A 25,135-nucleotide genomic window follows, 5' to 3' on the forward strand; every position below is an offset into this window, starting at 1 on the left:
ATCTATCTATCTATCTATCTATCTATCTATCTATCATCTGACTATATCTATCTATCATCTGACTATATCTATCTATCTATCTATCTATCTATCTATCTATCTATCTATCTATCTATCTATCTATCTATCCTAGCAACATGCTAATAATGTTAGAAACATGCTAGTCACATGCTAATCATGTTAGAAACATGCTAGCGACATGCTAGTAACTTGATAATCATGCTAGTGACATGCTAGTCACTTGCTTAATTATGCTAGGAACATGCTAGCGACATGCTAGTCAATCGCTAATCATGCTAAAAACATGCTAGTCACTCACTGATCATGCTAAAACATGCTAGCGACATGCTAGTCACATGCTAATCATGCTAGAAACATGCTAGCGACATGCTAGTCACTCGCTAATCATGCTAAAAACATGCTAGTGACATGCTAATCACTTGCTAATCATGCTAGAAACATGCTAGCGACATGCTAGTCACTTGCTAATCATGCTAGAAACATGCTAGCGACATGCTAGTCAATCGCTAATCATGCTAAAAACATGCTAGTCACTTTGTAATCATGCTAAAAACACGCTAGCGACATGCTAGTCACTTGCTAATCATGCTAGAAACATGCTAGCGACATGCTAGTCACTCGCTAATCATGATAAAAACATGGTAGTGACATGCTAGTCACTTGCTAATCATGCTAGAAACATGCTAGCGACATGCTAGTAACTTGATAATCATGCTAGCAACATGCTAGTAACATGCTAATCATGTTAGCAACATGCTAACAACATTCTAGTCACTCGCTAATCATGCTAAAAACATGCTAGTGACATGCTAGTCACTCGGTAATCATGCTAAAAACATGCTAGCTACATGCTAGTCCCTCGCTAATCATGCTAAAAAAATGCTAGCGACATGCTAGTCACTCGCTAATCATGCTAGAAACATGCTAGCGACATGCTAGTAACTTGCTAATCATGCTGGTGACATGCTAGTCACTTGCTAATCATGCTAGAAACATGCTAGCGACATGCTAGTCACTCGCTAATCATGCTAAAAAAATGCTAGTCACTCACTAATCATGCTAAAAACATGCTAGCGACATGCTAGTCACTCGCTAATCATGCTAAAAACATGCTAGTGACATGCTAGTCACTTGCTAATCATGCTAAAAAACATGCTAGCGACATGCTAGTCACTTGCTAATCATGCTAGAAACATGCTAGCGACATGCTAGTCACTCACTAATCATGCTAAAAACATGCTAGCGACATGCTAGTCACTCGCTAATCATGCTAGTGACATGCTAGTAACTTGCTTATCATGCTAGAGACATGCTAGTCACTTGTTAATCATGCTAGAAACATTCTAGTGACATGCTAGTCATTTGCTAATCATGCTAGAAACTTGCTAATCATGCTAGCAAAATGCTAGTAACTAGCTTATCGTGCTAGAAACATGCTAGTAACTTTGCTAATCATGCTAATGACATCCTAGTAACTAGCTTATCATGCTAGCAATATGCTAATCACTTGTTTTATTAAACTTCTTAAACTTTTCAAACTTTCTAAACTTTTCAAACTTTCTAAACTTTTTCAAACTTTTTAAACTTTTCAAAATTTCTAAACTTTTCAAACTTTCTGTTCAGTCTTTCTCAAGCCAACTTAAAGTTTGTCTTGACGAACTTTTTTATCTAGTTATTATTCTTCTTTTTCTGAGACTAAAATTTCTGACTCTATCTCCTCCTAGAGCTTTAACTCTACAGACTCCAAACTCAGCCCAGATCTTCTGACTGATCTGACTCTCGAGTTGCTATATCGTTTCTAACTGATCAGACTTATGGTTTTCATAAAAATGAAGATTAAAAATCATAAAAATCCCATAGACTTTCATTGACGGAATGTTCAGATGAGCCAAGCTCCAACTGTCAAAATTCAAAACTAAACAAACTGAAGCCCATTAGACTCAATCAAGCTTCGCTTCTATGTACTATTTCTAATCAATTTAAACTCATTCAAACTCATCTATCTAATATTTCTAATCTATCTATCTATCTATCTATCTATCTATCTATCTATCTATCTATCTATCTATCTATCTATCTATCTATCTATCTATCTATCTATCTATCATCTGACTGTTTCTATCTATCTATCTATCCTAGCAACATGCTAATAACATTAGAAACATGCTAGTCACGTGCTAATCATGTTAAAAACATGCTAGTGACATGCTAGTAACTTGCTAATCATGCTAGCGACATGCTAGTCACTTGCTAATCATGCTAGGAACATGCTAGTAACATGCTAATCGTGCTAGAAACATGCTAACAACATGCTAGTCACTTGCTAATCATGCTAGGAACATGCTAGTAACATGCTAATCGTGCTAGAAACATGCTAGCGACATGCTAGTAACTTGCTAATCATGCTAGAAACATGCTAGCGACATGCTAGTCACTCGCTAATCATGCTGAAATCATGCTAGGAACATGCTAGTAACATGCTAATCGTGCTAGAAACATGCTAGCGACATGCTAGTAACTTGCTAATCATGGTAGAAACATGCTAGCGACATGCTAGTCACTCGCTAATCATGCTGAAAACATGCCAGTGACATGCTAATCATTTGCTAATCATGCTAGAAACATGGTAGCGACATGCTAGTAACTTGCTAATCATGCTAGTGACATGCTAGACACTTGCTAATCATGCTAGAAACATGCTAGCAACATGCTAGTCACTTGTTAATCATGCTAGCAACATGCTAGTCACTTGCTAATCATGCTAGAAACATGCTAGCAACATTCTAGTAACTTGCTAATAATGCTATAAACATGCTACCGGCATGCTAGTAACTTGCTAATCATGCTAGCGACATGCTAGTCACTTGCTAATCATCCTAGAAACATGCTAACGACATGCTAGTCACTCGCTTATCATGCTAGAAACATGCTAGCGACATGCTAGTCACTTGCTAATCATGCTAGTGACATGCTAGTAACTTGATAATCATGCTAGAAACATGCTAGCGACATGCTAGTCACTCGCTTATCATGCTAAAAACATGCTAGCGACATGCTAGTAACTTGCTAATCATGCTAACAACATGCTAGTCACTTGCTAATCATGCTAGAAACATGCTAGCGACATGCTAGTCACTCGCTTATCATGCTAGAAACATGCTATTGACATGCTAGTAACTTGCTAATCATGCTAGAAACATGCTAGTCACTTGTTAATCATGCTAGAAACATGCTAGCGAAATGCTAGTAACTTGCTAATAATGCTAGTGACATGCTAGTAACATGCTAATCATGCTAGAAACATGCTAGTGATATGCTAGTAACATGCTAATCATGCTAGAAACATGCTAGCGACATGCTAGTAACATGCTAATAACATGTTAATTGTGCTAAAAACATGTTAGCAACATGCTAGTCACTTGCTAATCATGCTTGTGACATGCTAGTCACTAGCTAATCATGCTAGGAACATGCTAGTAAGATGCTAATCATGCTAGAAACATGCTAGTGACATGCTAGTCACTCGCTTAACATGCTAGGAACATGCTAGTAACATGCAAATCATGATACAAACATGCTAGCAACATGTTTGCTAAATTCCTAATCATGCTAGAGACATGCTAGTCACTTTGTAATCATGCTAGAAACATGCTAGTAACTAGCTTATCATGCTAGAAACATGCTAGTAACTAGCTTATCATGCTAGAAACATGCTAGTAACTTTGTTAATCATGCTAATGACATGCTAGTCACTTGCTTTATTAAACTTTTCAAACTTTTCAAACTTTTCAAACTTTTTTAACTTTTCAAACTTTTTTAACTTTTCAAACTTTCTGTTCAGGCTTTCTCAAGCCAACTTAAAGTTTGTCTTGACGAACTTTTTTATCTAGTTGATGTATATTATCATTCATCTATAGATTTTATTAATATTTTTAATTACATTTTATTTTTATATTTAAAGTTTTTTTATTTTTTATTTTGTTGCGGGCTTTTGACATTTTTTATTAGTTTTTGTGTTTATTTTATTTTTATTTCCAGTTAGTAATTTTAGTGCTTAAACCAATGTTACTTTAGCATTATTAATATACTATTATAGTTCTTATTCATATTTTTATTTAAGTTTTAGTTTTTACATTTTAATCATTTATATAATCATACAATCATACAATTAAATAATATATTAAAATTATTAATTAGGTTTTTTTATATTAAAGTTTTTGTTTTAGTCTTAGTTGTTTTTTATTACATTTATTTATGTCACTAGTTTGTTTTTTAAATATTACTATTTAGGTTTCATTTATTTTTATTTCAGTTGTAATTTTAATTTATTTCCCATTAGTTTTTTTCCCTGTTCATTTAAATAAAAATATTTTTTGTTTAGTGTACATTTATGTCAAAGCTGCAGTGATTTTCCAGCTGGTTTATCTGATGACAGGCGCTCGTTAGGCCTCAGTGTGTGTGTAGTGAACTAGAAAGTAAGGGCACTAGACTGTAGTTGTTGTTCATTAGCGTGCGGCGTGTTTTGTGCAGTTATATGATGTCTAACGGCTATAAGCCATCGCCGCTGGATCTGTCAGACGTCAAACTGAGCGCCGGCCAGGAGCTGCTGGTGGACAAACTGGCAGAAAACGCTCACAACGTCTGGGCCAAAGACCGCATCAAACAGGGCTGGACCTACGGCATCCAGCAGGTGAGAGAGGATGCTGCGATAATGATGTCTCCCTCATAATGCAGATAAACAGCTCATTAATGCTGTCTGAGCCAATCACAGAGTGCCTCTCTCTCTCTCTCTCTCTCTCTCTCTCTCCGGAAGCCATTCGCACGCTGATCTCTCTCTCTCTCTCTGCAGGATGTGAAGAGCAAGCGAAACCCTCGTCTGGTGCCGTACGCTTTACTTGATGAGCGCACCAAGAAATCCAACCGTGACAGTCTTCGGGAAGCCATTCGCACGCTGATCGGATACGGATTCAACGTCGAGCCGCCCGACCAGGACGCCGGTGAGAACACTCTTTAGAAATGAGGAACAAGGAAACACTGTCACAGAAATATAAACCACCTCATAGTTATCAATTACCTCTAATTCTCAAATTGTCATTCATTTCTCAAAAAGTCAGTCCTTTTTTTTTAACTTGCATTTCAGATTTTTTTTTTTTTACTTCTCAGTTTTTTCTTCTCATTTTTTTTTCACAGATTTTTTTTTCCCAATTTTATTCAGATTTAAAATTTTTACTTCTCAGTTGCTTTTATTTTTTTCAGACTTTTGCAATTCATATTTTTTTCCCTCAGTTTTTTCTTTTTTTCTTTCTCAATTCCTTCTCTTTTATTTTTTTTAGATTGTTTTTATTTTTAATTCTCAATTACTTCTAACTTCTTTCATGTTTTTTTATTTATTTATTATTATTATTTAGGCTGTATTGTTGATCTATCAGTGGCAGAGGCTTCACTCTTTTCTTAATGACAAATAAGTCATTAAATCCAAAAAATCTGGAATGTTTTATTACTTCTCAATTTTTTCAGCTTTTCATTAATATTTTATATTTCTTTATATTCTATTGTTATTATTTTGTTTATTTATTATTATTGGATGACGCAAAAGAAAACTACTCTTTTAAAAAAACTCTCTCTTTTTTATTTAAAGTAATAAGCCATTATGTCCTAAAACTCTTGAACTTCTTATTACTTTTCAATTGCTTCTCAATTTTTTCTTTTTTTTCGGATAACTCTTGATTGATTCATCTGTTTAAATCTCTTTTGTTTTTATTGTTATTCTTGTGTTTACTGTTTTTATTACTGTTTTGTGCTTTCTGTTTTCTCAGTGTTTTATATTCTCTCCTCTTAAGCACTTCGGTCTTCATTTTATGTATGAATTGTACAATATAAAACATTATTTATAATAATGAACATTTAAAGTCACCTGTACATAGGAAATATTTGCTTGTTATTTTTAGTTAGAATAAGCTGTAATATGAGTTAAGGGTTAATTATCTGCATCAGTGTTTTAGTGGAGTTTAGGAGTGAATTAACTCTAATCGTAGTTTAATGAGCAGTAACGGTGGTTTGTTCAGTGTGTGCTTTCTCTGCTTCTGATTGAATCGATTCTCTGCTTCATTCACTCGTGAACGTTGATGGAGGGTTTTAAAGAAACTCTCAGTTATGGAGCTCACACTGATGCTGGTCTTTAGGACTTGAATTAATTCAATCAAAGAGCAAATGATCCACTCAAGAATATGGAGTGCCAAAAGTGCCAAAATAATAAATAAATAAATAAATACATTAAAATGCAAAGCAAAGACTGTTTTGTTTGTTTGGTTTTTTTACATTTCTTTATTTATGCAGCTATTTATTTAATTTAGATTTTTGGTAATATGTTTGTATATTTACTTCTGTATTTTTATTTTTTTATATTTATGTGTGTATTTGAATATTATTGTTTTTTGACATCTTTGTATATTTATTTAGTTAAGATTTTTTTTTTTTTTTACATTTGTTTGCATATTTATGTATTTATTTATGACTTATTTTGGCATTCCATACTAACAAAATAAAAGATTTATTTATTAATTTTTATTTATTTATTTATTTTTATCAGAACTTACTCTCAGATATGCAAAAGGAAAACAAAATGTTTTTATGATATAATGGGAAACATGAAAGAAATTTTTTTTTGTCCGATTCAGTTCATCTCAGACATGCTTCACCTCACGTGGGTTTACATACAAGAAGAGTAAAAGAGCAGCAAGCACTTTTGATGCTACAGCCGTGTTTGTACCGTTGCCTGTGTCTCAGGTCATGTGGTGGAGCGGCTGAGCATCGATAAGATCCGCTTCTTCCGCGTGGAGCGCACGTACGCGGTGAAGACGGGCCGGTGGTATTTCGAGTTCGAGGCGGTGACGGGGGGAGACATGCGGGTGGGCTGGGCTCGGCCCGGCTGTAAACCCGACGTGGAGCTGGGAACGGACGAGCAGGCCTTCGTCTTCGACGGTCATCGGGTGAGTGGAGAGACAGACCTGAGCAGACGGGATCTTCTGACCGCTGGAAACGGAGAAAGCTTGGGTTTCTGATATCATCGGGACCCAGTTCCAAAAGTTTGGTCTGGATCAGAACTAGGGCTGTGCGATTAATCGAAATCGTAATAAAATCACGATTTGAGCGTGCTTCCAATAACGCGCTCTCGCTGCTGCTTCTGCACCGCATACACACACTGTATACTCACTGCAGACGGAGTATGTGTGAACCTTGGGCAATAAATATATTTCAGCATCTGAGGCACCGCTACAATGAGCTCTATGACCAATGCATGGCAAAAAAATAAAAAATTAAATAAAAAATAAAAAAGCCCTGGACACGGGTTTTATTTATTTATTTATTTATTTTTGCCATATGTCTAGACATTTTGTTTGAAATCTCTACTTAGTGATTATTTTGACTTATGTCCCTGTTTCTAGAGAACATGTTTACAACCTTTTGATAAAGCTCTCATTGGTTTTCTTTTGGAAATATGTTTCATCACATTTATACTGAATGCATTTATGACTGTAAAGCATGTCTGTGTGTGTCGAAATCGTGATTAAAATCGAAATCGCAAAATTGATCAAAAAATCGTGATAGGTTTTTTTTTGTCCATTTTTTGTCGCACAGCCCTAATCAGAATGATCTGGATTTGAAAATACAGTGTTTGGCTGTTCAGAATCATTCTTTTGCGACGTCTACACACTTCTCATATTACCAAATCCCAGCTCTTGGAATGAGGATTACATGTCACAATTATAGGCTAGCGGGTAAAGAACAGCGGGAGCGTTCGGTAGGTAGCAGCGTTAGCTCGCTGTGTGTGTTTTTTATTTGATAAATGACCAAAAACAAAACAACACTAACATCGCCTTCCATTTTTTTTTTTTTTTCTTTAAAACCAGTCCGAGCCTCGTCTGAGCCACAACAAATCCTATAAAAACTCACTGGTACATGCAGCTGTTAGAAACTACTTTTGGAAACCCGTTCGTAATATACAGGGATCGACGACTAGATATGGTGCATTTGCTGAAGAAAACCTGAGACTGAGACTAGGGCGATCCCAACATGTTTTAACACGTAGCTATGATGCATGCCTAGCATGGTATAGCATATTGTTATAGCATATATTTCAGAATTTTTCGTTTGATCAAGCCAATTTCTAGATCTGATCCGGTCCGAATACTTTTGGACGCCGCTTGATGTGTTTTTTGACATTGGATCTGAACGCATCTGTGGTTTCTCAGGGTCATCGTCTCCACTCGGGCAGCCTTGACGAACCGTCTTTTCGCGAACGCTGGCTGGCTGCGCTGTGATGTTGTGGGTTTGTATGATCAACTTGGAGGACAAATCCATGATCTTCACACCTGAACGGTAGAAATCACTGATCACCAACAAGGGCCTGCAGCTGTGGCTTATTCATGACTTTGACATTGACGACGGTTAGTCAAGTCAAGCTTTATTCACAGAGACCAAGTGCTTTATAGTAAAAACAGAAAAACATATATATACATACAATACATGCATTACATCCATCTAAAACACAAGTATTGTAAAACACACACAGCATCACTTGGTTAGAGAACTAATTCATCTGATCTGATTGTCAATGCCTTAATGAACCTGGAAAAAAAAAAAACTTTGGTGCATCTCGTGCTGCTAGTGTAAAAAAAAAGCAAAGCAAATACAGATTATATATACACATAGAATATACTATAACTTTATTTAACAATATATGTATGATACACATGTGCATCCATACATATTTATTTATTTATTTATTTATTTATTATTTTATATATTGTTTGTTCATTTTTGTTTGTTTTTTTGTCATTGTTTGTATATTTATTTCTGTATTTATTTATTTATTTGTTTATTTTTTACAATTCTTTATATATTTATGCATTTTATTATATATATATTTTTTTTTAACATTTTCTTTGGTATTTATTAATATTTTGTTTGTTTTGTTATTTAATTTATTAATTTTTTTTCTTTATTTAATTATTTAAGTTGTTGTTTTTTTTTGTTTAATTTGTTTTCTATTATGCATTTTTTTATGCATTATAGGCAACAACGCGTTTGTCCAAAGAGCCATTTTTCATTGTTTACTTGCCCCAGCTTTCCTGTTTTTAAAAGGAACTTACATCAATTACAAAAGCACTCCGTCGTGTGGTTTTTATGGTTCTTGAATGTTTCTTCTGTGTTTTGAGTGTTTTTTTTATTGCTGGAGAATATTTGACTGAAAACACATCAGAAAAGACATGAGATGATCTCGTGTTTGGATATTAGGTGTTGCATACTGCAAATCATTCTCAGATCCTTTAGATCACCGTCGTCGTCTCTGGTCTTTCCAGGTTTCATCCCAGTCCTGTAGTTTGGGTCCTGTCTCAGGTGGGCCTTATGAACCTGGGAAAAGGCCGCCGGGAAGCCTTTAAGTACTACACCATGTGTGGCCTGCAGGAGGGCATTTTCAGCCCTTCGCCGTCAACATGAACCGAGAGGGGACCATGTGGTTCAGCAAACGAACGCCTGCCCACCTTCTGCAAAACGTGCCCAAAGACCCAACCATCACATCGCGGTGAAGCACGAGCGGATGAGCCTCCGAGACCTTCCGTTCGTTCTCAGTGTCCCGTCGAACCTTAACTGAACTGCTTTTGTTCCTGAAAGAGCTGTCTTCTGGTTCCCCCGGGACCTCACAGGGCCGTTCGCATCGATGCGGATTGGAAATGTTTTTTCTTTTCCAGATCAATATGAATGCCTCTGTTCGGTCCATGTGTCAGCGTTTTGTGTGGCTCTAAAATGGTCTTAAGTAAGCATAAATAACACAGAATTAAAGGCCTTAAAAGCTGAAAGTCCTTAAATTCATTAAATGTTGCAGCACTGCAAAAATTGGAAATCTTCCTCGGCATACTTGTCTTGCTTTCCGATATAAATATCTAAACATCCTTAAATCAAGAATGCATTTACTAGAGATGCAAAAATTAAATGCGAACATAAAAGTCTTGTTTTCTGTGAAATTGAACAAAGTGAGTTTCATAATTAAAATAAGAACAAATCTCTGCCAGTGGGGTTTAAAAACTTGTTCCTTTCCCGTTGAATTACATGCATTTTTCTGAGCACACTGGCAGATATTTGTTCTTGTTTTAATCATAAACTCACTTCATTTTAAACAGTTTCTTCAGACGAACAAGACTTCATGTTCTTCTGTCAGTGTGATTCTCGTCAGTAAAATCTGTCTTGATTTAAGGAAGTTTAAACGTTTGTACTGGAAAACAAAGCATAATGCAGTGCCATCAGAAGGTACAGTAGAAGTTATTTCCATATTAAAGGTTAAAGAGATAGTTCACGCCAAAATGAAATTCCACCACCACCAGATTTACTCACGGCTCAAGCAATCCTAGGTGTGTATGGATTTTCTTCTTTCAGACGAATCCAATCAAGTTAAATCAAAAAACGTTCTCTGATCTCCCAAGCTTCATAATGGCAGTGAATGGGAGTTATTTTTTCATATAGTCCAACAGAGTTCCAATAAAGCGCATCTATCATCATAACCACAAGTGTCTCACACGGGCTCGGGGGTACAATGAAGGCTCTTGTAGCGAATCAATGCGTTTGGTGTTACAGAAAAATGTCCCTTATTTAAAACTTATAAACCATAATCTCAAGCTTTCGCTGACTGTTTGTAGCGCACATTGATGATGTGGCGGATGATGTAGGTCCGTAAGCGTAATCTCTGGTGATAAGTAAGAGAAGCAAAACAAAACAACCCAGTCTCGAATTAGAAGCACAAAACACAATGTGGGAGTGATTTCGATATAAACCAAGAGAGACTTTTGGGGGTTAGGAATTTTTTGCTTCCTTTTTGCTCCTGTAAACAAACATCGTTCTCAAACGAGACTAAGCATATTCCTCAGTGGAGGCTTAACGCTACATCTCATAACATCATCCGTCGGAAATGACACTCACGTACAACAGTTTTAGTGCAATCTAGAGATTATGGTTTATAAAGTTTTAAATATGGATGTTTCTTACACAAACGCATTGATTCGCTGCAGGCGACCTTTATTCACCCCCCGGAGCTGTGTGAGGCACTTTATGATGGATGGATGCACTTTATTGGACTGTCTTTTTGGGGGCTATTGTGAAAAATAACACCTCATTCACTGCCCATTTATAAAGCGCTGGAAGCCAGGATATTTCTAAAATATACTTCAGTTTATATTTCGTTTTGAAGAAGAACATCATACACACACCTAGGATTGCTTGAGCGTTAGTCAATCATTGTGCATTTTCACTTTTGGTGAACTCTCGCTTTAAAGCAATTTTGTAATGAAAGCCGAGTAAAGAAATCTGCATGAAGCGTGCATTTTCAAACTTGCAAATCTGTCTCGCTAGACAAGACCATATAGGTGCTTTGTGTTCCCTTAATTTATTCCATCAGTTTTCTTTCATTGGTCTGGAAAAGGTCTTGAAAACGTCTTGACTTCGTTCAAGCTGCAGAGCGTGCGTATCGCGTGTTTTAAAATCCCGCCGTGTGTGCAGGATCACCCGCATCGAGGGACGTGGACGGTCCCTGTCTCAAAGTCACCCAGAGTACTTTCCGGGACACAGAAACAGTACCGCGACTGGTGTTCTGCAGACTCAGCATGCCTGTGTAGTCTCAACTCCATGCTTCAGGAGCAGCTCTTGCACGCACATCCACGCCCTGTGTGAGCACTATCCGCTCAAGCTCAGACACAGGTCCTAGAATACTGACCGGCCTGAGAAATCAGTGTGATGATTCACGGCATCCTGAACCAGATCATTCAGAATCTCCTTGTTCCTCTTTTTGTTTGTTTATCATCTGAGCGTTTCTAAAAGGCATCCAGTGAAGTCCACCAAACACTTTCCGGATGATGAAAGCCAGGAGAACAGATTAACAGCAGCATCACCACAATGCGTAATCAGCATCGAAGCCTCTTCTCCTCCAGAACCGTTATGAGAATAAAGGTTATTGATATTTAATTTTTTTTCTTTGCCAGTGAAATAAGTTCTTTCATTATAACATTAGAACATATCATTAGAACTATAATGATAAATATAACAATGACAGTCTCTATAACAAAGATAACTATAACAGTAAGTACAATGATAAATATAACTATACAAAATGTAACAATAAAATATAACAGGAAACATAATAACTGTATTGATAGCCAAAACAATAAATATAGTTACTATAACGATAAATCAAAAGCTTTAATAGATGAAAATATAAAAGTTATATATTAAATATAACGATTACGATATCTGTAACTATAACAATTACTATATATATTAATTATGGTGATAACTATAATAATAACTGATAAATATAGTGATAACAATATAATGATAAGTAGAGTAACGATGATGATGACTATAACGATAATTATAACAACTACAACGATAACTGTAGTGATACATATAATGATAAATATAATAACGAATGGTAAATTCAACATCAAATATAATAATAACAATATAGATTACTATAATAATAAAGATGATAATTATTCATGACTATAACTATAATGTATAATAATAACTATAATGATAATCTAATTATAATAAAATTTAAAAAGAAGAAAAAGTAGTAACAATAACTATAGCAAATCTAAAACTATAAAAAATAACTAATAATTTTAATGATAACTGTAACATTTAAAAACTACATAGTAACCCAAAGATTTAACTGAGTGAAACATATAATGATAAATATAACTATAATGTTAAAATATAATCATAACAATGTAAATATAACTGTAATGATAATATAATGACCCTACAATATCTATAATAAAAAATATAATAACTATAATGATAACTTGATTGATTCAATACGAGGATAGTAAACGTAATCGCAGACACGCTTTAAAAGTTAGATTTTTTTATTGAATGTTTTTATTGTCTGTCATTTCTTTGTTGTTATCTTATAGTTCTGAGTGGATTCTGCTATTCGCTAGTGATTGGGTATAATTATTGTTATAGTTATTGTTTTTGGTTTGATCGGGCCTTTACTGACCCTCAAGCTCAAGAAAGAGCTCCATATAATATTTGTGAGGTCACATGACTCCTCAGGATGTGTGATTTGAGCGTGGCGTCTGCGTCTGTCTCCTGCAGTACTATCATTCGGTCAGGATATTCGCGGGTCAGGACCCGTCCTGCGTTTGGGTCGGATGGGTCACCCCTGACTACCATTACTATAGCAACCACTTCAGCCTCAGCAAGAACCGGGCCAGTGACCGTACCCTGGGAGACGAGCGGGGCGCGTGCATGAGAGGTGAGCGCCACGGTTACCATGTGATGTGTTGTGATGGGGCATGTGATGCGCTGACGTCTCTGTGTCACGTGGGCAGCGGAAGAGGAGTAACTGTTACATGTGTGGGGTGGAGACATCACCAGCACCCCCCCAACGCCAGCCGCAGCAACGGGATTTAGAGATTGGGGGCCCCTCAAATTTTTCCAGGGGTTTTTAGCGTTTACCAACGGGAAAGAATTCCCCACAACCACCAGGTACCTTTAGCTCACCTTAACATAAAGTATAACCAAACAAAAAACCATAATGACAAAGAGCTTCCCAGTCATATATTCGCTCATCACTAAACATACTGTAACAAAAACAAAATAAACCCAACCCTAACTAAAAAAAAAAGCCCCCGACATACTGTTTTCCTTTAGTCATCATAAACATACGTAACTTAACAATAACCATAACAAACCAAAACTCACAAAGATTTTCACAAATACCGTTACAGTCAGCTATCACTTTAAATGTTTAAATTTACATAACATAACAAACCAACCATAACTAAAAGGCCTTCAGACAACTAGTTACCTTATCATCACTAAAACCCACGTAAAATTTAACTAACCATAACCAACCAAATTAAAAAAAAAAATTCCCAGACAAATAGTTTCCCTTCAGCCCCTCACTAAAAACTACTGAACTTAACCATAACCAAACCCAAACCATAATCATCAAAAAAAAACTTCTCCAAAAAAACCAGTTACAGTTTAGCTCATGACTTAAAATACTTTTACTATAAAACCCTAACTTGATAACCAACCTAACTGAAAAAAAAAGCTTTCCCCGATATAACAGTTTCCCGCAGATCATCACTTAAAACACTTTCTGTAACTAGAAAAAAATAACCATAAAAATATAACCAAACCATTTAAACACAAAGAGCTTCCCAATGATATACCAGTTACCGTCCGTCATCATAACACTTTCTGTAACTATAACATAACCATAACGATAACCAAACCATTACCCCACAAAGAGCATTTTACCCGATCATTTCCAGTTAACCATTTAGCTCATCACTTAAAATCTACTGTAACTATAAAAATAACCATAAAAAACCCTAACTAAAAAAAAAAAAGCTTCCCAGAGAATTTCTAGTTTCCCCCTTTAGCTTTATCACTTAAAATTACCCGTAACTAAAAACCCTAACTATAACCAACCATAACTGACAAAGACAGCTTCCCCAGATCAAACCCAGCTTTCCGTTTAGCTCATCCCCTTAAAAAATACTGTAACTATAAAACAATAACATAAACTATCACCAACCAAACTGCAAAAAACTTCCAGGGTCATACAGTTACCGTTTAGTCATCACTTAACACCACTACTTAACTTAAAACAATAACCATAACTATAACCAAAACCCTATCAAAAAAAAAGCTTCCCAGATCTTAAACCCGTTCCCGTCAGCGCCTTCACTTTAAAATACTGTAACTATAACCAAAAAACCATAACTTTTTAAAAACCCAAACCCTTACTCCCAAAAGGTTTTTTCCCCAAAAAACCGTTACATCAGCTCATCATTAACATTGTAACTAAACAAAATAAAAATAAAACCCAACCCTAACTAAAAAAAAGCTTCCCAGACTACTAGTTACCTCAGGGTCATACTTAAAAAAAAACGGGAACTATAACAATAACCCCTAAAAAAAACCAAAACACAAAGACTTCCACCATAAACCCGTTTCGTAGTCCTCCCTTAAAACCCCCCCTGTAACTATAACAAAAACCTAAAAAACCCAAAACCCTTAAAAACAAAGAGCTTCCCCCCTCTACTAGTTAAAATCAGCCCCATCCCAAAAACCCACTGTAACTATAACAAAACCCATAACTATAACAACCATACTCCAAAGAGCTTCCAGATATACCAGTTACCAGCCGCTCATCACTTAACACTACTGTAACTATACCAAATAACCATAACCAACCATAACTAAAAAAAGAGCTCCCAGATCATACTAGTTAAAGTCAGCTACTAACTGAACTTAACTGTAACTAATCCATAACTATAACAACCATAACTGACAAGAGCCTTCCCCAGGATCATACTGCTACCGTCGTCACAAAACACTACTGTAACTATAACCAATAACCATAACTATAACCAACCATAATGACAAAGAGCGTTCCCAACATAATAGTTACGCAGCTGTATCACTTAACACTACGGGTAACAGAACAAGTCACCTAACTATAAACAACCATTACTCAACAAAGGGTTCCCAAGATCTTACCAGTACCGTCAGTCATCACTAACATACTGAACTATAACCAATAACCATAATATAACCACATCTCACAAAGAGGCTTCCAGATCATACAGTTACCATCAGCTCATCACTTTTTTTTTTTTTTTTTTTTTTTTTTTTTTTTTTTTTTTTTTTTTTTTTTAAAAAAAAAAAAAAAAAAAAAAAAAAAAAAAAAAAAAAAAAAAAAAAAAAAAAAAAAAAAAAAAAAAAAAAAAAAAAAAATACTGTAACAAAACATAACATAAACCCCAAACCCTAAAAAAAAGAGCCCCAGATCTACAGTTACCCAGTCATCCCAACATACGTAAACTTAACAATAACCATAAAATAACCAACCTTACTACAAAGATTCCCAGAATTTTCCGTTACCCTCAGCTATCACTAAACTACGGAAATATAACAAACAAAAACCAAAAAAAAAAACTTCCCAGATCATACCCAGTTACCATCAGTATCACTTAAACACTACTGTTGTAATATAACAAAAAATAACCAAACCTAACTTAAAAAAAAACTTCCCCGATCATATGTTTTAGCCATCACTAAAACCCCCTGAACTAACCATAACCCAACCAAACCATAACTAAAAAAACTTAGATCATACTAGACCTTAGTCTCACTAAAAAATAGTAAACTTAAAACCATAACCATAACCCCCCAACTAAAAAAGAGCTTCCCGATCTACAGTTACCCAGCTCATCACTAAAAAACTACGTAAATAACAAAACCCAAAATATAACCAACCATAAAGAAAGACTTTTCCCAAACCAGTTACGGCTATTAATTTTGTTACAAACCCCAAAAATATAACCAACCATAATGACAAAAAGCTTCCCAGATCATAAGTTTCCCGTATCACTAAAAACCACTGTAACTATCCATAAAATAACCAACCATAATAAAAGGTTCCCAGATCATATAGTTCCTTTAGCTCATCATAAACACTTAAAAAAACCAAACCAAAAACCAAACTAAAAAAGATTCCCCGATATCTAGTTACCTTTAGTACACAAACAACTGTAAATATAAACCATAACCAACCCTAAAAAAAGAGCTTTAGATTACTGTTACCTTCCGCCCTCACAACACTATGTAACATAACCATAACCCCAAACCCCCATAACTAAAACAAAAAAAGCTCCCAGATTCATACTAGTTACCCTTTAGTCATCAGTTTAAATCTACACTGTAACTATAACTATAAACCCTAACAATTAAAACCCAACCCAAAATGACAAAGAGCTTACCAGATATACTACGTTACGTCAGCTCATCCTTCACCCGAACTATAACAAAACCATAATATAACCAACCATAACTGACAAAGACTTCCAGATATACCAGTTACCTCAGGCTCATACTTAATTCCGTAACTATAAACCAATAACCATAACAACCTAACCTAAAAAGACTTCCCAGATCTTACGTTACTCAGTCATCCACTTAACTCTACTGTAACTATAACAAAAACCTAAAACCAACCATAATGACAAGACTTCCCATAAAACATTACAGTCAGCTATCCTAACATCTGAAAAATTAACATAACCATCTATTACCATAACTGACAGGCTGATCATAAGTATTGATTTTATTACGTAACATACATAACATAACCAAATCCCAAAAAAGGGGTTTCCCGTTTTTTCACCCGCCCTTTTTATTCTTTTCCAAAATTGGAATTTTAATTTGGGTTCAATTTTAAGGGAAAAAAATCCCCATATGGGCGGGTTTTTTTTCCCGGCGAGGATTTTCCCGAAATTTCCAACGTTCCTTTTAAAGGGTTTTTCCCCCAAAAATTCGGCTGGTTTTGAAGAGAATACATTGGGTTTTAAAAATAAAAAATACATTTTAAAATTTTAATTTTTTGGGGACTGGTTTTTTCCGGTAAGAGAGGCACCGTCCATTAAAAGCTTCATATCCAATTAGAGTAGATCACTGTTAAGCCCCCCCACGGAGAGGTTTGTGTCAAACACCAACGAAAAAGCTGCGAACGTAAGGCGAAATATGTGCAATGCTTCAGAATCCAAGATGTAGCGAAAAAGAATCTTTGAAAAAACATCAACAAAGAATGAAGCATATTTGAAGAGCCTGTTCAATTTGTGCGACTGAATTAATTTTTTTCATTTTCATTGTGTTTTTCTTCTTTTGTAATGGCATATTTTTGATAGTTTCTGAAAAAAATAACATATGTATAAGTATAATAATTCTATATTATGTATAAAAATTTCTATTTTTTTATTACATTATTTTAATTTAAGTTCATACTATATTATGTATAAAAATTTCTATTTTTTTATTACATTATTTTAATTGAAGTTTATATATATATATGAAGAGAGATATCAAGACAGTCCAGACTAAAATGATGTTTTGTTGTGTAGTTTCTCCCAGGTGTGTTCATAACGATAAGGAGTTCACAGAGGGCGAGGTGTACCGTATGGATCCCTGCTGGTTGTGTCAGTGTCGAGGCGGCGTGTCGTTCTGCTCTAAAGCCGAATGTGCCGAACTGGACTGTGAGAACTTCTACGTTCCTGACGGGGAATGCTGTCCCGTCTGTATAGGTATTAAATGCATGCATTTTATTACCAGTTCATCTTAGATCGGTCTGCTCTGCTTGATTGCATTTAAAGATAAACTGTGATGAATTACACAAAGTGAAAAACCAGCAGAGACCAACAAACACACAAACCTGACGCTCTTCAAACACATTACTGACAGCTTTCTGTCCACACGTCTCCCCAGAGAGACTCAGATCTGTGTGCCCACAGCTGTGACCTTCTGCTCCTAAGGGTCAAAGGTCAAACTCATACAGTTTCTGTGGGACAAACAGTGGTCAGCAGATCTTATTTGTGCTTTCAGTGATCTGATCATACAGACGGTTCTTTGAGCTTGAATATATTATGGTTTAGAATTATAACCAGTGCATTTCTAGTCTTTCTTCTCATGCACAGTGATATTTTAGTATTATTTATATACTATTATAATATTTATTTGCATTTAAAATGAACTTTAAAAATTTTATTTTTTTTTCTTTTAGTATAAATATTTTAAATTTAGGACTTCAAGTTTAAGTTTAAGACTTTTTTTATTTTCATCTAGTATTTATATTTTATTGTATTGTATTGTATAACTTTATTTTAATAAATGAATATGATTTTTAATAGTTTAATTTTTTATATCAACACTAATAATTCAAACACATTTATACATATATAAAGACATTAATAATGTTACCTGTACAAATGATTTCTATTTCAATTAAATGCTGCTCTTTCTGAATCCGGAAAAATAAAATGCATCACGGTTTCCACAAAAATATTGTGCAGAACAACTGTGTTCAACATTGATAATAATCAGAAATGTTTCTTGAGCAGCAAATCATCATATCAGAATGATTTCTGAAGATCATGTGACACTGAAGACTGGAGTAATGATGCTGAAAATACAGCTGCGCATCACAGAAATACATTACACTTTAACAGAGATTCACATAGAAAACAGTTATTTTAGATTGTAATAATATTTCACTATTTTACTGTATTTTGATCAAATAAATGCAGCCTCAGTGAGTAGTTGTTGTTTTCTCAACCGGACGTGCCGTTTTGTGTGTTTGTGTCTGTCTGTGTGTGTGTGTGTGTGTGTGTGTGTGTGTGTGTGTGTGTTTGTGTGTGTGTGTGTGTTTGGTGGTAAACAAACAGTTGTGTGTGTGTGTGTGTGTGTGTGTGTGTGTGTGTTTGTGTGTGTGTGTGTGTGTGTGTGTGTGTAGATGTGGAGCTGCTGTCGGTGGAGAGCACTAAAGCGAGCTGCTGGGTGGATCACAGACTGCGTGCGCACGAGGAGCAGTGGAAGGAGGACGACTGCACCTTCTGTCAGTGTGTGGACGGAGAGCCGCACTGCACCGCCATGGCCTGCAAACAGAGCTGCCAGAACCCCGTCAAGATCCCTGGAGAGTGCTGCCCCTTCTGTGAGGGTACGAACACACACACGCGCACACACACACACACTGCTGACATATGTGTATTTGAACACAAACAGAAACTCACTGATTCACACATCGAGTGTGAATACAGATGTGTCAACACTTCACTGTTATGATGATCAAGATATTGCATCTATTTAAAACAAAGCCTCAAAGGTCACGACCCTTCAGTGCGGGTTCTGACCCAGCGGCAAACAGGAAATAACCTCACAGTAGACAGAGAGATATCTGTAATATCAGTAACTGCGGGCATTTAACTTGATTAATTAGCAGCTCAAGTTTTTTTCATAAAGTATATGCTAATATAACAACAAAAATTATATATACATACACACACACACAAGTTATATATATATATACGCAAGCTAGTGTTAGAGGACTTTTTTGCTTTTGTTAATTGTATAATAAATAAAAAGAAAACATAGAATGCAAAAAGATTAGAAAAATGAATGTTATTATTATTTTTTTTAAAGAAAATAAGCAGTTAGTAAATAGTCTCAAAAGGGCGAGAGGTTTTCTCACTTATCCATAAAAATAAAATCAAAAAAGAATAGAATTAGAATAGAGTGTTCTAGAGTTAGAGAGTCAAATAAAGATGGAAGAGGTGTGTTTTTAGCCGATTCTTGAAGAAACGCTGTAATGGAAGCCCAGGTTGAGTTCCTGTTGTTCCTGCAATCTGTCTCTGTTTAGCAGTAGCTGCAGATATTGCCAGAGGTTTATTGTATCTTGAACTCTTGAAACACACACACACACACGCACGCACGCAGCCCATTAAAGCTCAGACTGGCGTTCCACTTACGTGTGTTCAACAGCGTCGAGCAGCAGGCGTCTGCAGGCTGCAGAAGCTTTGCCTTTTACTGCTCCAAGCAGCCAAATGGAAGCCACCTGCTGTCCTTAATTATACATCATTATTTTCTGGAAGAATAATTAGTCACACCTCTTTAGCTCTGGACGTGCCAGCATGGTTGCAATTGATGCTCGTTGCACATGTGGCATCCCAGCGTGTTGCTCTGGACAAAAGCACCTCCGTTGAGGTTCGACAGCTGGGTTTGATTTCCACGTGACAGAAAAAATCAGAAAAGCTTTTTTTTTTTTGTACTTTGTTCATGCTGCTTTGCTTCATAAGGCCATTTTAAACACAAAAGGTTCGTCACGGCTGTCAGATGAGGAGGTAATTGCAGCTGTGTTTATGTGTAATCGATGCAAACCGGACGCTTCTGTTTGCAGTTAAACTGCACTGTACGGATGCGTTTGGAGCGAGTGACTCCAGCAGCAGCTCACATGATCAGAACCAAACAACAGATGACTCTGAAGTTTCACTTCAACACGCACTTCTTGCAACACGCACCAGTTGAGCACATGAGGATGCATTTACCAGACACATTTGAGTTTGCTTCACAGCTATAAATCTGAGAAAAGAGTCGATGTGAAATCAGTCTCTTTAAATCCTTAATTTATTGTTCCTTTTTGTGAATCTAATCAGTGCATGCTGTTCTGAAGAAATATTGCTGTATAATTATAATATAGGAGCTATTGGATAATGAACTATCGGTGGGTGGTGTGACCAAAATATTGTTTCCCAGTATGAGTTGTTTAAATGTCAGAAACTATATATATTCCCAGCTAACAGGGAATGTTCTGGAAAACTTCTTTTAAAATGTTAAAGGTTCTTTTAAAGAAAACAAGCGTTCTTCCAGTAGCATTAATAGAATGTTTGTTCAGATTTATTGAGTTTTAAATACTGTTCTCAAAATGTTATTTATACATCGTTCATGGAAACATTGTAGTTGACCGTTCGTCTAACATTTTAAAATGTAATTACTTGTTTCAGAACGTTCAGATAACATTCAAACGTAATGCTCCCAAAATGTTTGCAAAGTAATAAAATGCTAAACATTCCATTAATGAAGTTTTAAGAAATAAAAGTTCGATTTTTTTTTTTTTTTTTTTTTTTTTTTTAGCTGGGATCATGATATAGTTCTTTTTGTTAAAAATTCAATTCAAAAGCAATTTATATAATACACAACCGTGTGAGAATGCCTATTTTTTTTATATATATATATATATATATATAATTTTAATTATTATATTCTAAGAATCCTGAAAAATAAAATGTATCACGGTTTCCACAAAAATATGAAAAAGACTGGAGTAATGATGCTGAAAATTCAGCTTTGCATCACAGGAATAAATTACAATTTACAATATGTTACCATAAAAAACAGCTATTTTAAATTGTAATAATATTTCACAATATTTCTGTTTTTATTGTATTTTTGATCAAATAAATGCAGCCTTGGTGAGCATAAAAACCTGCTTTGTAAACCATAAACCAACTGCAGATATTTCATGCACTTCAGTTGGCAGATTTTAGCTTTCTGAGATGTTTCCTGTTTTTCATCTTTCTGATAGCGATGTATATTGCTGAAAAAAAAACAGGAACTAACTAAGTTTCTCTTCTAGAGCCATCATATGAGACGGTGAGCCCACTGCTCTGCCCACCGTTGGAAAACTGCTCTCTCTCTGGGCATGACTGTCCATTCGGCTTCCAGCAAGACCCTAGCGGCTGTTTGCTGTGCCAGTGTGTCAGCAGTGAGTGCAAACACACACACACACACACACACATACATATATAAACCCATGAGAACTGCATTGCGTGCAAACTGCTCCAAAATACTCCCAAGTCTGTGTTTGAGAAAGTGCCAACGGCCCGCAACACAAGCAAACACTGACTCTGGACATACGGAGTGTGTCCAGGAAATAATGATCTCAGACACAAATCCACCTCACAAATCTGCACCATCATGACTGAAATGAATCTGAAAGTTTTTCCCATGTGAATTGAAGTCAGTACCAGAGGTCAGTAGTGTGTTTGGGCATCATGGAGCTCATGGGATGGGGAACTGCTCCAAGTCATTATGCCTAGTTCTAAGAAAACATGCAAGAGTCTGGGGTTTCTTCACCACTAGCAGCATCGAAAGTTTTGCAAAAATAACTAGATTTGAATTTAGCAAGTAATATGCATAAAACAAAATGCACACGTTTAACAGCTTTTTCTTTAGCTGACTTTGTGTTCTCTAATAAAAGGGTTAAAGTAATGTTAACCTAGGGTTAAATATGACATCAGCACAGGGTTAAAATAGTGTTAAACCAAAGGCTGAATGTAGTGCTAAACTGTGTCTAAACACAAGTGTGAGATGTTGTTTAAAGGGGAAGTCATCATGGGGTTAAAATAACGTTGACCCAGGTTTAAAATAATGTTGACCCAGGGTTAAATATGACCTTAGCACAGGGTTAAAATAGTGTTAACCCAGAGCTAAAAGGGAAGTCATCATGGGGTTGAAGTAATGTTGACTTGGGGTTAAAAGTGACCTCGATACAGGGTTAAAATAGTGTTATCCCAGGGTTAAATATAGTGCTAATTTCTGTATTAATAAATGTGTAAGATGTTGTTTAACCCAGGGTTAAAACTGATGTCATCATGGGGTTAAAATAATGTTGACCCAGGATTAAAATTATGCTGACCCAGGGTTAAGCCTACTGTTCACTCATCATCTTTTGTATGTAAATGACTGTGTTTTTCAGATGAAACCTGTCCTGATGTGTCCACGTACTGCTCTTTGGAGTGCCCCCTGGGTTATGAGAAAGACAACTATGGTTGTGAAGTGTGTGAATGTAGTGTATCTACACCAAAATGCCGCCCCATGACCTGCAGCAAGACGTGCCCTTATGGATACATGTAAGTTTATATCTCTGTTCATGACCAGTAACAATAAGTATATAAGAACCAAAGGTCCTTAACTATAATTTTTTTTATTTCTGAATGTATTTATAAACTTGTTACGTGAAGTAAGCATTGAGCAAGGTTATGATTATTTAGCTGTTGCTAATTAACTCACAAAGGGTAAGGTTAAATAACTCTCAAAAGTAAAGGCTGTGTTAGCTCTTTCAGTGTGAAATTATAAAAAAAAAAAAAAAAAAAATTTTAACCCAGGGTTAAAGTAGTATTAGGGTTAAAATACAGTTAACCTAGGGTTAAATGCGGTGTTAACCTCTAAGTGTAAAAAAGTGATGTCAGTGGAGGGCTAAAATAGCTAACCCAGAGTTAAACATGTCCTCATCACTGAATTAAAATATGGTTAAAGGCAGTGCTAACCTCTGTCTAAATACAAGTGTAAAACTTTGTTTAACCCAGGGTTAAAAGTAACATCAGCACAAAAAGTTAACACTTTTATATTCCTGTAAAATTAGCCTAAAATGCCTCAAAAAGGCATACCCAAAGTAAATTGCATGCTGTTCTTGAACTATTTTGAGCATATGCATGGTTTTGGTCTCTTTTGAAAGGTGACACGCACTGAATCACTGTAAGTCTTACTGATATTGAGTAATAGAACTCTGAACACACTGAGAAAGGGAAAAACATTCCGCCTCTTTTTTTTTATAAACAGATGCCTGCAGATGTCTATAGCTGGGAGCTATTAGCTGGAAAACACAATGGGATCACAGCATGAAGCCCTGTTGGCAGTCTGATAAAGACACTGATTGTACCTGCTGTGTTGATTGTATCTTAGAATCAATCAAATCACAAGTATCTCAGCTTTCCAAAGATGTGAAATGTTTAGCTTTTTTCTTTTTTTTTTTTTTTATATGAGTTGTATGTCACAAAGTTAACCCTCAAAAACATGCAGTGTACCGCGGACAATACAGTGTTTTAACCTGGGGTTAAAATGACCTCATCACGGGGTTAAATTAGTTTATAAGTAACCTTATCAGTGGGTTAAAATAATGTTAACTCAGGAGTAAAATTGACCTAATCAAAGGGCTAAAATTATTTTAACCCAGGGTTAAAAGTGACCTCATTACGGAGTTAAAATAGTGTTAACCCAGGGTTACAAATTACATCAGCACAATGTCGAAATAGTGTTAATCCAGGGTTAAATGTAGTGCTAACCTTTGTCTAAATGGAAGTCTGAAACATTGTTTAACCCAGGGCTAAAAGTGATGTCATCATAGGGTTAAAATAATGTTGACCAAGGATTAAAAGCAATGCAAACCTTTGTCTAAATAGAAGTGTTAAACATCGTTTAAACCAGGGTTGAAAGTGAAGTCATCACAAGCTTAAAATAGTGTTAACCCACTGTTAAAAGTGACCATATCACAGAGTTAAAATAGTGTTAACCCTGGGTTAAAAGTGACATTATCTTGGGGTTAAAACAATGCTGACCCATGGTTAAACACAGTGCTAACCTTTGCCTGAAAAAAGTGTGAAAAATTGTTTAACCTACGGTTAAAAGTAATTAAAATAATGATAACCGAATTACAATGCTACATCTTGTCTAAATACAAGTGTGAAATGTTTAACCCAGGGTTAAAAGTGACCTTATCACAGGGTTAAATTAATGTTTACTCAGTGTTAAACAGCGTGGCCCCCAGTTATCCGTAACCCTGATCAAACATCTGGGCACTTTGCTCTCCTCATACGGAGCCCAGTGCTTTCATTTCAAAACCATCCCTCCGTTTTCAACACGACGATCAAATGCACATTGA

General features: G+C 35.7%; 1 pseudogene; it reads left to right on the forward strand.

The window, feature by feature from the left end:
- The window catches only part of LOC109110655, a 209,237-nt pseudogene that overhangs the window by 52,192 nt on the left and 131,910 nt on the right, over positions 1–25,135 (forward strand).

The sequence above is a fragment of the Cyprinus carpio genome, chromosome A17 (genome assembly GCF_018340385.1).
Source record: "Cyprinus carpio isolate SPL01 chromosome A17, ASM1834038v1, whole genome shotgun sequence".
Lineage (NCBI taxonomy): Eukaryota > Metazoa > Chordata > Actinopteri > Cypriniformes > Cyprinidae > Cyprinus > Cyprinus carpio.